This window comes from Oncorhynchus mykiss, chromosome 3 (genome assembly GCF_013265735.2).
Source record: "Oncorhynchus mykiss isolate Arlee chromosome 3, USDA_OmykA_1.1, whole genome shotgun sequence".
Classification (NCBI taxonomy): Eukaryota; Metazoa; Chordata; class Actinopteri; order Salmoniformes; family Salmonidae; genus Oncorhynchus; species Oncorhynchus mykiss.
This window is the reverse complement of record NC_048567.1, coordinates 52049491-52061812: the sequence shown is the minus strand read 5'-3', so window position 1 is coordinate 52061812 and position 12322 is coordinate 52049491. Positions and strand designations below refer to the sequence as shown.

General features: G+C 41.6%; 1 protein-coding gene across 2 annotated transcripts in view; it reads left to right on the top strand.

The window, feature by feature from the left end:
• The window catches only part of LOC110520175 (contactin-associated protein-like 5), a 119343-nt gene that overhangs the window by 13864 nt on the left and 93157 nt on the right, over positions 1-12322 (top strand). The window lies entirely within an intron of this gene.

Below are 12322 nucleotides of genomic sequence, written 5' to 3'. Positions count from 1 at the left end.
ATATCATTGTTAGTCATCTGTATATATGAGACTGTGTCCCTTTTCTAATGTCTCAGTATGTACATTTTATACCACCTGAAATATCCCAATGGAACCAATATGCTGGGGCTGGAACATGATTTTGAGAGCTCTAGTGATAAAAACACAACTAGTTTCTCTCCATGTTAGCAATCTTATGTAACATGGTTCTAAATACATATTGTTAGGGAGGGGATTGAGGATTCAACTGCAGAAGATACACTGTGCACAAAACATTAGGAACTCATTCCATAACATAGACTCACCAGGTGAATCCAGGTGAAAGTTATGATCCCTTGTTGATGTCACTTCTTAAATCCACTTCAATCAGTGTAGATGAATGGGAGGAGACAGGATGTTTAAGCCTTGAGACAATTGAGACGTGGATTGTGTATGTGAGAAAGGGAAAGGGGGATACCTAGTCAGTTGCACAACTGAATGCATTCAACTGAAATGTGCCTTCTGCATTTAATCCAACCCCTATAAATCAGAGAGGTGCGGGGGGCTGCCTTAATTGACGCCCATGTCATCGGCACCATTCAGAGGGTGAATGGGCAAGACAAAATATTTAAGTGCCTTTGAATTGGGTATGGTAGTATGTGCCAGGCAGACCGGTTTGAGTGTGTCAAGAACTGCAGCGCTGTTGGGTTTTTCACGCTCAACAGTTTTCCGTGTATATCAAGAACGGTCTACCACCCAAAGGACATCCAGCCAACTTGACACAACTGTGGGAAGCATGGGCCAGCATCCCTGTGGAACGCTTTCGACACCTTGTAGAGTCCATGCTCCGACGAATTGAAGCAGTTCTGAGGGCAAATGGGGGTACAACTCAATATAAGGAAGGTGTTTGTAATGTTATGCTTGTGTATCTCAATGATTCACGTACTGTAGTTGTTGCTGACTGTATATATATATTTAGTATTCAGCTCACAAACTACCAGCAGCCTCTATGCCCTTCAGTCTGTGTTTGGTTCATTACTGGTGAGTTCATATGAAACCATGTCGTGCCCTCAGGAATATGTATACTATACTTCAGACAGTCCTCTCCACGCAAACAGACTGGATTTGGGATTATGTCTTCAGGGATTTGTTTGACTGCGTCAGAACTTGTCATGGATTCAGACAGAAGAAGCACTTGATTTGAGTATGCACCTTCTGTAAGCTCACATCTCAGGTGGAGAAGTAGACAGTTTACATCGGAAGTTGGTAATTCCTAAATAATCCATCAAATTCCCCTTCAGGTATCAACCCATTTCATCTGTTTGCTTTTAGTATGGTGTCAACGCAACAAATCTCTTTCTGACTAAAATCATCCAACAGGCGAATCCCTTCATTAGCCTTTATCCAGAGAAGGGGTGGTCATTTTGGATGTGAATTAATACCAGCCCTTTTGTTCAGGTCTAACAGGCAGACGAGAATAGCACATCCCAGTCCTGCCCAGTCCAACGCTGCTGCCTAAAACCTTCTATTACAGTACAATGCTCCAGCCTTCCTCCATCAGCCTCAATGTGCTGACTGCAGGGAAATGTAATTATGCGACCACCGACCGTTTAAGCTGAGTCACTGCTGCAGTTGGGGCTCTCTTCTCGTCCTGCCTAACGACTTAAGCCACAGGGGCGGGATATAGAGTTTAACCATGTGCTTGGACACATGTTGTGCTGTAGTGATGACGGCGATTGTATTGTTGACACTGCACAAGTGACTTGTTAAGTTACTATAATACCTGTGTAGTCAAAATGTAATTATTCTAACAACATGTTATAAACAGCTGTTTTTGTTGTGGAAGTGCAATAGAAACTGTACCTTATTTCAGTCGTTTAATAATAAAGGTAGTGTTACCAAAGATGTAAATGAGGTAATGTGACGGAACATGCGTCTATACTGTAGATGAACTGTATGTGCCGTCCCAAATCAGGTTGTTTACTTGGAACTTGACCGGTGAGAAAAACAAGTACTTATCTATTTAAAGTAAAATATGATGTACTCCTGATCCTAAATCACTAAACCTTGATCCTCTTACATGATGTTGATGTGAAGATGTAAACCCTGCAGAGCTGTGGCATGCATCTCAGCTCAGAGAGGAGCAGAGGGAGATGGAGGGGCAGAGAGTGCGATAGGCAGGGAGAGAAAGCAAACAGCCAACATGCACGGTAGCCTGCAGCATACCACAGAATAAAGAGGAGAGCGTCAACATCAAAATCCCTTCAGAGCACGTTGGCACTTGCTGTAGTGATGTGCGTAATGTACATTGGCAGATATCTCACTGCCCGACTGTATCTGGGTCTTAAAAAATGGCTTGATCCACTCAGCATCAGAGGCATCTGCTGGCGAGTGATCTGAGTGCCGCCAAATCAGGTCAGATGAGATCCAGTGGGCCAAAGCATGCAAACAGACTTAATGCTGTCTGTTTTTTAACATGGCATTGTTGTCTAATAGATGAGTGGTCACTAGCCCATGCAGGTGTTTCCAGGAGGAGAGCTCCAACATGGAGACAGCATCCAAAACAAGAGAGAAATCAATGAATGAGTCACTGATGAAGAGAGTACAGTGATCATTGTAATCAAGCTGTTGCCAGTTCTTTTTATGTGCTGGGATCCTCTTTAGCAGCCACACAGTGATGCTCCAGAAGCCACACTGCTCAGTGGAAACAACAAAGGAGAGTTGTGGTGCAGTAGCTAGCTAAGTGAATGAGCTCCACCCCACTCACTGCTCTTATTGGGGCCTGGCAGGCAGGGCTGGATCAGTGGAGATGTGTCCGACACGTTCAGATCACTGGACTCTTAATGTCCTTCTGCCTGGTGGAAGTGATCTAATCTCACACTGATGGATTAGGGGAACACTACAAGTGTTCGTGCAGGATCTCACCGGTTCCGTCTATAACTCAACTCAATTTGGATTTATGATTCAGTTAACGTGCACGCCACAATCTGACTGAATGGTACAATGAATGTCATGTTATCAGGTTTATCTTTGGCCGATATTGTCGTTATCTAATCGGCCATGATAATAGGAGTTTTATTTCAGTTTTAATGAGCACTTTTAATCAGGCCCTGCTTCAGGTGTTAATCTCTAGATGATTTTCAGGCCTCAGAAAGCAGGTAATAGGCTAATCAAAGCCGGTGGGTGATTTGTAGAACCAGCGGAGAAAATCAATCTCAGGATTTAATGGGTGTAGAAAATAGTTTGATTTCATATAACCACTCATTGATTTAAAAGGTTAGATGTTGTTATCCATGAATCCACAAACTACTGTAACGTTACCTGGTTGCCGTGTACTAGAACATTTGTATTCAGTCGCATAGTTCTGTTTTTTTTTTCTTTAAATACATGCTGGAGATATTCAGCTACTCCTGAAGGACAGTGGAAGTTCAGCAAAAGATGATTGATTTATTATTTAAAATGTCTTTGTATCTCCAAGTCATGCGCCTTGGTTGGACTGTGTGGTAGCAGCAGCATTTGTTTTCCTTTGTCTTAAATCTGTGCAGACAGGAAGATATAACGATGCTTTTTGGCAATGATATCAAAGCCACCTAAGGGTCCAGGAGATGTTATTTATCAGAAAAGTAATTGTTGCAAATGTAACCATCTGGGGATATTTTGTGGAGCTTTGCTATAGAAACTAATGTGTGAAAGGAGACATTTGACTATATTAAAATGAAAATGGGTTTCATGACCTGCATCAGCAGTGGGCCGGGTTGACTAAGAATTCCCTTGAGTAAATATTGATATTCTATTCCTTCCATCATTTTATTTTTTCCCTCTCAAGGCCATTGGCTCCTGTGAGAGTCGTAGATGCAGAGGTAGCTGCCGCTGTGAGCTGCTGAAAGCTTAGTGGAAATGTGTTTGCAATTACATGCAAATTCCCCAGAAAGGTCAAGAAACGTCAAACCCTGCAGTAGTTAACGTCACTAGCTACATCTGCCTTTCATCTATGATACAATAGTAATATGCTAAGACAGAGAACTGAAAGTTACCAAGGTATGGAGTATTACACAACTCAGAAGAAAGATTCTAAAGAATACTGTAAGAATTCTGAAGCAGTTTAGTTGTTTCTTCTGAAAAAGCAATGTGTCACTGAATCCCTGTTTGTTTTCTCCCTCCCCACAACCTTTGTTCACAAGGGTCTGAGACCTTGAGAGAGAAGTGCCTGGTTGCCAGTACCAGATTAGGCCTCATTTTAAAGATAGCTGATGATCCACAGTGTGTCAGAGCCTGCAAAGCCATGCTGTGCAGCTTGCCCCAAGTCTTTAGGGTCCACAGGCAGTCTCACACACTGACATGGATGGTGTTTTATAACTAACGGTTATATTCCAAGTTGTGGAATGTTTTTGATGACTACCGTACAATATTCACATGCCAATCCAATCCTCAAATATCCTATACATGACCTGTCAAGGTGTAGAGGAGAGGTGCACAACAGATATTTGGGACATTTATGCCCTAAAGGCTGTTGCCATGGAAATGACCTTGACCTCTGTCAATATTGCTCTAGAAACCCAATTTTATGTTGTATAGACAGGTTGGTTGTTTAGCAACAAAACTGACCCGTGCACAACTGTGGGGGCAAAACTGACAGGGTTGGCTTAGATTGTTGACAACATGTGAGCTATCTTTCAACTCCAATGTTTATTGAAAATGTGACTGCATCTGCACAATGAGCACTTGTTGTCTCTCAAATACAACATTACAGTTGTTGCTTAGCTAGACTGCAAATGTTTGGCATATTTGGGACATTGACATGAAATCAGTCAAAACACCTCAAAATAAGACATGGTATCAAGTACAAGATGAAATGAGCCACTTACGATTCTCCACATGGCAGTTTCTTGCCATTCTTGCTAGCAATCACAACAACACGGTGACCTCTGCTCCATGGAAGTGCCTACATCACTTTTGTGACGTTGTCAGCTAACCCATCTACAGGATGTGTGTTTATGCTCCCTTGAAGTACTGTACAATATTACATTGGATAGACATGGCTGCAGTCACATTTGTGGACTGCACAGCATTGAAGGTCACGGTTGAGAATATGGTTGTATATCCTCTTTTGCAGCCCAGGCATTTCTAATGGATCCCACACAAGTGACGATAGACTAGTGTTGTCACGATTCCCGAATTTTGACTTCGATACCACTACCAGGGTTAGTATCACGATACATGATACCATCACAATACTCGATTCAAAAAAAATACCACAACAACAGAAAATGAGGCATTTAAGCCAAAGTTACAGAATGGCACTTGCTCCAGACATAAACTCAGCTACTGCTCTGTTCAATCGCTGGGCATCTTTTATTTTTGTATGCATGAAGAACTCAATAAGACAATCATACAATCAATTTGACTTTGTTTTTAACAATCTAACTTTAAATGGGACTACAAAACAACATAATGGTAAACTTTTAGTTGAAAGGTAAATCTCTATTGTTAATCTGGGTAACTGAAGATATAGCCTAGGTCTATTCACAATACAGGTGAATGCATATTATTCAATAGTGCGTGCATGCATCGTGTTATTGAGTTGGTTTTAGCTGATTTCATGGGGCTGCAGATGACAAACAACCCCTTCCATTTAGGACTTGTTTTATTGGCAACTGCTAGCAAAACATACAGTTAATGTCGGAAGTTTACATACACTTAGGTTATAGTCATTAAAACTAGTTTTTCAACCACTCCACACATTTCTTGTTAACAAACCATCGTTTTGGCAAGTCAGTTAAGACATCTACTTTGTGCATGACACAAGTCATTTTTCCAACAATTGTTTACAGACAGATTATTTCACTTATCAGTGTAACAGCCGTCTGATGAAGAAGGATCGGAACAAAGCGCAGCGTGGTAACTGTTCATGATTTTTTTGAAAACTGAACACTAGAAAAAAAATAAAGTGAGAACTAAACAGTCCTGTCAGGTGCAGAACACTATACAGTAAACAACTACCCACAAAACACAGGTGGGATAAAGGCTACCTAAGTATGGTTCCCAATCAGAGACAACGATAGACAGCTGTCCCTGATTGAGAACCATACCCGGCCAAAACAAAGAAATACAAAACATAGAAAAATGAACATAGAATGCCCACCCAAATCACACCCTGACCAAACCAAAATAGAGACATAAAAAGCTCTCTAAGGTCAGGGCATGATAATAAGTCACTGTATCACAATTCCATTGGGTCAGAAGTTTACATACACTAAGTTGACTGTGCCTTCAAACAGCTTGGGAGATTCCAGAAAAGATGTCAAGACCTTAGAAGCTTCTGATAGGCTAATTGACATAATTTGAGTCAATTGGAGGTGTACCTGTGGATGTATTTCAAGGCTTACCTTCATACTCAGTGCCTCTTTGCTTGACATCATGGGAAAATCAAAAGAGATCAGCCAAGACCTCAGAAAAAAAATGTAGACCTCCACAAGTCTGGTTCATCCTTGGGAGCAATTTCCAAACGCCTGAAGGTGCCACGTTCATTTGTACAAACAATAGTATGCAAGTATAAACATCATGGGACCACGCAGCTGTCATACCGCTCAGGAAGGAGATGCGTTCTGTGTCCTAGAGATGATCGTACTTTGGTGTGAAGTGCAAATCAACCCCAGAACAACAGCAAAAGACCTTGTGAAGATGCTGGAGGAAACAGGTACAAAAGTATCTATATCCACAGAAAAACAAGTCGTATATCGACATAACCTGAAAGGCCGCTCAGCAAGTGAGAAGCCACTGCTCCAAAACCGCCATAAAAAATCCAGACTACGGTTTGCAACTGCACATGGGGACAAAGATCGTACGTTTTGGATAAATGTCCTCTGGTTTGGTGAAACAAAAATAGAACTGTTAGGCCAAAATGACTTTTGTTATGTTTGGAGGAAAAAGGGGGAGGCTTACAAGCTGAAGAACACCTTCCCAACCGTGAAGTACGGGGGTGGCAGCATCATGTTGTGGGGGTGTTTTGCTGCAGGAGGGACTGGTGCACTTCACAAAATAGATGGCATCATGAGGGAAGGTAAATTATGTGCATATATAGAAGCAACATCTCAAGACATCAGTCAGGAAGTTAAAGCTTGGTTGCAAATGGGTCTTCCAAATGGACAATGAACCCAAGCATACTTTCAAAGTTGTGGAAAAATGGCTTAAGGACAACAAAGTCCAGGTATCGGAGTGGCCATCACAAAGCCCTGACCTCAATCCCATAGAAAATATGTGGGCAGGACTGAAAAAGCGTGTACGAGCAAGGAGTTCTACAAACCTGGCTCAGTTACACAAGCTCTGTCAGGAGGAATGGGACAAATTTCACCCAACTTATTATGGGAAGCTTGTGGAACTGTATTATTTTATTGTACTAATCAACAACATTGCATAGAAGAAGCAGTCTTTTCTTTTATAAAAGTGTGCGTTTAAGAAAGGAATGTCATTCAGGGGGAGACAAAGAAGTAAATTATTTTTTGGTGGCAACGGAGACGAAGTGAATTAATAACGTTTTTGGTGACAATTAGCTTTGAAATCAGCATATTTTGTGCTATGGTTTGCATATTATTACAAACATGTACTAGGGTATTGAATTGATGTTGCTTCAGGTGTAAGCTAGCAAGGAAATGTAGCCTACAAGTAAAGCTGGAAGCTACCAGTATTACCAGTATTATTTCTGCATGCCATGTTGCAGTATTTAAGTGTGTTAACCTTTGTGCATCATGAGTGGGGATCAACCAATGCAGCCCCGACAGACAGCTCTAGCAATTAATGAGTAAGTGGACTATGCACTTTGCTCTTCGCACTGTAAAGGGGCTGCGCTGATAGACAGACTTGATCCTCTCAGTCACGTGAGACACATTTGACAGAAGTACCGAACATAACAAAAAGTTTTGTGCCAAATGTTTTTTTGTATAGAAAAAGTATCTACGTTTTGGCATACCGTGCAACAACACGATGGACGAGCAACTGTTGCCCTGGACCCAACAGTATAATATACCAGTTTCAAGAGTTGTTTACATTGTTCATTTAAATGGAATAGACATCCAAATAATTTGCATGTTAGGTACAATATTGTGAGAATTGATTTAGTTTAAAACGTGTTTTTGACAATGTATGGGAGGTAATGCATAAATTAAAAAGCTGATCAATGTAATGCAGTTTGGCATATGCCAAACACAAAGCAGGTGGTCCTGTTTTAATTACTTTGCATGACTAAACCTGACATCTCGGAAGTGGAAACAATTACTCACTTTTATTATCACAGTGCACGAGAGAGAGCGTGAGAGAGAGAGAGAAAGTGCTTATATAAACAAGATATTACAACAGTGCAATATGCAGATCGATAAGAGGAGTTTATTGAATTGCACTCAAGGCCCTCCTTACTTTCAAAGACTGTGTAGTCCAATACTGTTGACGCCAACCTTAAGACTTATTGCAGATGTGACCGCCACCAAGGACGGTGCACTCTTAGAAAAAAGGCACTATCTGGAACCTAAAAGGGTTCATCGGCTATCCCAATAGGAGAACCCTTTGAAGAACCCTTTTTTGTTCCAGGTAGAACCCTTTTGGGTTCCATGTAGAACCCTTTCCACAGAGGGTTCTACATAGAACCAAAAAGGATTTGATCTGGAACCAAAAAGGGGTTCTTCAAAGGGTGCCGAATTTGGCCCGCTGGTGGTTTTCTGAGTTTTCTGGGCAAAAACTAATAATAAAACAAATATATGTTTGTTGTTGTTGAATTTTCATTGTTGGAAATAAAAGACTGTAAAAAGACCAGGAAATCAGCTCCAAGTGATTTTCATTTTGGAAATCTGTTCCCAAATATTCCCACGTATAATAGAGAGACATATGTGATTGTATACAAATAATAGTAATTCATAATAATTGATTGGAATCATATAACATTTTTCTACCAACTGGGGTGCTCAAAGTGTTTTACATAGTAGGAGGAAACTCACCTCATCCACCTCAGTGATGCACATCAATCATTTTTGTGCAAGAACTCTCACCACACATCAGCTGTCAGTTGATGAGATGAGCAGTGATATATGCCAATTAGGAAGGAGGATGATTAGGTGGCCATGATGGAATGTGGCCAGGTTGGGAATTTAGCCATGACACCGGGGTGAACATCCCTACTCTTACAATAAGTGGGATTTTGAATGACCACAGAGAGTTAGGACGTTTTAACGTCCCATCCGAAAGACGGCACCCTATGCTTATCAATGCTCCCAAATATGACCAAGGTTTGAAATTATTATGTTTTAGTCAAATATTATATCCGTTTAGGCTTCTTGTGGTCAATTTGCAGTCTACAAATATATCATTTTATTATGTTCTGGCCCCTTAACCATATGCTCAAGAAAAAATTCCTATGGGGACAGCCGAAGAATCCTTTTGGAACCCTTTTTAATAAGAGTGTGTGAGGACATGGTAGGCAAACTGCTTGAGGTCTTTCAACAAAGAGAATTGGAAAGAGAGAAAGACAGAGAAGGCGAGGGACACCTACCTCATTCTCACATCTTTTATTTTTTTTTGTATTTTAGCACAGAAAGTAACACCACAAAATATGTGTGGTCGGTGTGAAGTTCTGAATGTTTTTCTCTCCAAATCGTGGAGGGTGAGGCTTGGGGATATGTCTCTGAGCAGATTTGAGCCTCCTTGCTCTCCATTTCTTTAGGTACTTAGAGCCCTCATTGGTACTTAGAGCCCTCATTGAGAGATTACCATTGGGTATCATATAATTCTCTGGCCACTACAGCCTCACAGCTTAGAACTCCACAACCACATCTTCCAGCATTTCTTCTTGTTGTTTTATAACTGAATGTCAAGCCTACTTTTGGGATTAAAACCCTATCAGTCTCTGAAGTATCTTAGCTCTGATGTTTAGTGGAAATGCAGCACACTGAGAGATAACAAGAGGGCCTCCACACACTCCCGGGCCCCTCGCCACCCTGCACCCTTTCTCCATGCTTCCATCATGTGTTTCTTCCTGCTGTCACCCTCGCCTCTCTTTCTCTCTCATGATGATGTTGGAAATCAATTAATAAAATCTGGAGCCATCATTTTTGATGTGGGGCTCATTGAGCAGACCTGTGAAAAGGTTAATTAGCTGAATAATCAGCTTAGCTACTGCTTGGCAGCTTAAACTGTTGGCCTCTATGGAGTGTATCAGACATGGTTAGAGGCTCTTCCTCTGTGTTTAACCATACTGCTAGTACAGCTATAGCCGATCCCATGAATGGTCACCTGGGACGAACATTGGGTTTTGCTCAGAGTACTCCCTGTCCCATGCTATTACATGTCAAATAAATCAGTAATCATGCATATGGGGGTGAGGCCAGGGTGAGCCCCCCTGCTCAGCTCACCTCCAGATGCCTCATGGCATGGGATATGGTAGAGAGGGCTTGGCTGACAACGAGGGAGGGAGGGAGGGAGGGAGGGAGGGATTGGAGGGAGGGAGGGAGGGAGGGAGGGAGGGAGGGAGGGAGGGAGGGAGGGAGGGAGGGAGGGAGGGAGGGAGGGAGGGAGGGAGGGAGGGGGTCAGTGACAGGTCGCAGACTGCAGTCTGAGGGCAAAGTCTTATCAAGATGATGAGGAAAAAAGCTGTCCCCAGCAATCACAGAGGAGAGGAGATGAGAGGAAATATGCTCTAATGAGAAAGAGAGATAGACAGTAGAGCTGGGGGCAGGCAAGTGTGCAGAGAGGAAAGAAGAGGAGTAAGAAAGGGAAAAAAAACTAGGAAATAGAAGAGGGAGTGGAAACAAGAAAAGAGAGCCAGAGAGAATACAGTACTATGAAAAGGAGATGATGTATTATAGATATACTGTATACCACGCTTCTCTGTGGAGCTGAATCGCATGCTGGCATTCACTCGTCTGTAAACAAACCGCTCTCGGCGTACCCATGGTGAAGGCCAATAAGGTGCAATAGAAAGCAGCGGGTCTCAGCAGGTCAATGAGGTACTACTGAATCAGTGATGTAATGAAACCTCGGAATACTAATTGGCCTCAAGGAAAGAGAGAAAGTCTGAGAGATAGAGATAAGAATGGAGGGAAAAGAAGAATGTGAGAAGAGAGAACGGAGTGATATTTGCTCGGTATGCGAGATAAAAGCCCTGCAGCGACACAATCAAATTCAGAGCAGATGCTTCAATAGAAGCCACAATTGAAAACAAGAACAATAATGGATTGTCTCTTGGGTTTTCTTGACATTATTCTAAACAGATAAATTAATGTGTCAATTGCTGGAGGAAGGGCAAGCAGCAAGCAGACAAAAGAAGAAAAAGCGCTTGTGGTCTTTTATGTGAACAAGGAGGCGATTGCTTGTTGATTTCCTCTGAACCGAAAATGACTCTGTCCCTACAATGAGAGATTAAAGAGACTTGTATCCCCTTTGAACCAGGACAGATCGCGTCAAACACTTTCTAGGCGGTATGGTGTCGGTCATTTGAAGGGGCTCTGTTACTTTCTGCATAACCAAACCTCAAAGCATCCAAATCCTCTAAAGACAAACCTGAACAAAATGGTGCACAGTCCTAGGTGAAGGGAGCATAATTAGTCAAATATTTGCCATGTGATGGAGCACTACAGTGGAAGTTAATTTACCCACGAGACAAGAATCATGGGAAATAACAGTATTCTCATTAGAAATGATCAGTCAGTCATATGTGTCATATATCATTGATTCGTATCATTGATTCGTATTGGATAATACATGATTTTCAACCTGTGATTTTCAACCTGTTGGAAATCATGTATTATCCAATACGAATCAATGATATATGACACATATGACTGACTGATCATTTCTAATGAGAATACTGTTATTTCCCATGATTCTTGTCTCGTGGGTAAATTAACTTCCACTGTAGTGCTCCATCACATGGCAAATATTTGACTGATTATGACGCATGTAATTAGTTACATCTCCCAGTCAACATAGAACAGCAGAGCTTGGTTAAACGAAGAGAAAAGGTTACCAGAACTCATATTTCATCAGCCTGTGCATGACTTTGAAATTAAGCACTAGGCATAACCCTTCTCAGAACCGTTTGTCTTTCCCCATCTTTTGTGTCTAATGCAATCAGAACTTAATGAGTTGGTTGTCACATTTGTCTGCATATACAATACACTGTCATTTGTCATACATTGGGGGCAGTGAACCTCACTTGAATGTTATCAATCATTCACTAGAGACAGTATAAGACATGCTCAAGGAGATCACAGGAAACAGGATCATTCAATGTTACAAAATGTATGTTGAAAGCATATTTGCTACAGTTCTCAGAATTGTATCAAGGCTACTTACTGTATTATCGCGCTCACCTGATTGCTCT